The sequence below is a fragment of the Cyprinodon variegatus genome, unplaced genomic scaffold, assembly GCF_000732505.1.
Source record: "Cyprinodon variegatus isolate N-32 unplaced genomic scaffold, C_variegatus-1.0 Scaffold363, whole genome shotgun sequence".
In the NCBI taxonomy this organism is placed as follows: Eukaryota; Metazoa; Chordata; class Actinopteri; order Cyprinodontiformes; family Cyprinodontidae; genus Cyprinodon; species Cyprinodon variegatus.
In genome coordinates this window covers 458397-460983 of record NW_015150816.1, presented here as the reverse complement: position 1 = coordinate 460983, position 2587 = coordinate 458397, and positions in this window count along the sequence as shown.

The window sequence follows — 2587 nt, the reverse complement described above, 5'->3', positions numbered from 1 at the left end:
ATACCTTCTGCATATGCTGTCATATAAACATGACGGGACACAGTTGAGCTTTTCTTCAGCGACTCTCCTATGCAGGAAAGGTAAGAGGACATGCCAGCCAATTAAGTCAGATGTGTGTTGATCTTTAGTCGAACGGTAACAGAAACATCATTTTTCCACCCAGAAATGTGAGAAAATAAGACCTGGACTAGCATCCAGGTTAAACTTGGCACCTTTCAAGGTGAAAAGGATTGTGGAGGAAATAAAAACATGTCTGAGGCTTGCTGTTGGAGAGCTGCAGCCAGCACTGAGATCTTTGGGTCGTTAAGTCTTCATGACAGCTACGATGCTCTCCACATCCAAACCAAACGTTGGGAAGCAGGCAGAGAAAGATCATTTCCTGTCCTACTGTAACAAATGTAAACGTGGAGTTTGCTGAGCTCTGCTGAAACGTTAACCACCAGTTCAGGTGGACCAAACCGTGATGGAAAAGAACAGTCTGCTCACTATAAGGCATGGTAGAGGATCCGTGGTACTGTGCACATTTATCTCACAGAAAGGCTTTGGTTGTTGAATCAGCTCTTATAATCAGGGGCGGAGTTAGGAAATATGTGGCCCTAGGCAAAAACAGGCATGGGGCCCTCTGAATTGAGAAGACAACACATAAAACAGACCCATTATAGAATAGACATCCATTATTTGTTCTAGGTTTTGGTCCCTCTCTTCTTGTCCCTTTTCCTGTAGATTTCCTCTCTATGTTTTATACTCCAACCATTAATGTATTTTATTTGTTCATTTTTTAAATTTTTTTATAATTGATTCTTGCCTTTAAGAATCGATGCAGTAGATCACAAAAATTAAAATCGCGATGCATCGTCATGACGATTATTTTGCACACCCTTAATCAGTTCTGTTGCAATATTTACATCCATCTTTTTTACTTTTCCAAATTTACCACTTTTGCATTTTATAGTTTACTAAGTATTTTATAAGTATCTAAATATTCAAAATGTATCATAATATCCATGAAATCTAGCATTCATACATCCCTAACTGTAGTTTTTATATTTCCTTTTTTTTTTTAAGCCCAATTTCCTCTTTAATTCTTTGATAAGTCTGGGAGTGGCGGAATAGAGCTTGGAATCCTGAGGTTCTGAGTCCCACTCCCACAGACTGCCACTCTGGGTCTCTGAGCAAAGACCTTTAACCCCACACTGCTCCCCAGGCGCCGCACAATGGCAGCCCACTGCTCCCCAAGGGGTTAAATGCAGAGAGTGCTCTGTACTTGTAAATAAACAATAAAAGCTGGTAAGGCTTATTTTTAATCTGTTTTTTTTCATATCTGTTCCTTTTGAGCTTATATAAACATATTCCCATGTTGTACATTTAATAATCCGTCTTGGTTGCATGTTTCTTTAAAACTTTGCATTCTGTTTTTCATGAATTGTCGTTTAATGCTCTAGATTTGTAGTTTTCTCCTCTGACTTTCCTTTTATATTTTTATCTTGGTGTGGATCTGATTGCTTAGACCTGCACGCCTCTTTGGTGCCGTAATCCTGGAATCTGTTGCTGAGTTTCTGCATGTTTCCAGTTAAAATCCCAGATGACTTTAGAAGAAAACGTTTTCTTCGTTCCTAAACACTCGTTTGCCAGGAAGATCCCCCAGTGGTTGCTATGGAGACGTGTTGACCCAAAGATGACCCTCTGTGCTTCAGTTCTCCATCACATTTGTCCTTTAGTTCATCTTTGGAGACGGAACTCTAGAAGTTTTCTGTTTTAAGCACTGCTCTGAATGAAGATGTTGACTAATTTAGCCCAGTAGTGCTGTAAGTTCCCCTGTTAGAAGAACAATTAGGGGGGAAAAAAAGACCTATTTTAACTCATCAAACCTAAACTAAAGAACTTTTTATTTATTGTTTACATGTAAGTTAAAGTGATTTTCTTTAATCCACTAGTTGGTTGTTGGTCCGTTTTGAGATTCTGCAAATAAAAATGATCATCCATCCATTTTCTTTCACGCTTATCCCAAGCGGGGTCATGAGGGGTCTCCAGCTGTCTACGGGCGAGAGGTGGGGTCCACCCTGGACAGGTCGCCAGTCCATCGCAGGGCAACACAGAGACAATCAGGACAAACAACCACTTACTCACACCTAAGGAGAATTTAGACAAGCCAATTAACCTAACATTCATGTTTTTGGACTGTTGGAGTACCCCGAGAGAGCCCATGCATGCACTGAGAGAACATGCAAACATGTAGAAAGAGCCCGGGCTGGGAATCAAACCCAAAACCTCCTTGCTGTAAGGCAGTAGTGCTACCTGCTGCGGCCACTGAGCAGCCCAAAAATAATTTTTATTTTTTCAAAAAGACAAGAAACTCTCCTTTTCTGTTTATTTCAGCAAACTATGTTCAGATCCTGCCTGTTTTAGAGTAGGAGAAAGTAACTCCTCTGTTCATAAGTATAGATTTACACTTTCTGTCATGGAAAATAGGGATGCACGATATAATCGGCCCCCTATCGGTATCGCCCTTAAAACTGAATATCGGACATCGGCCACCCCACCGATATTTAACCTTATATTTGATTAGCTTCTAAAGTTTCTAAAGTTT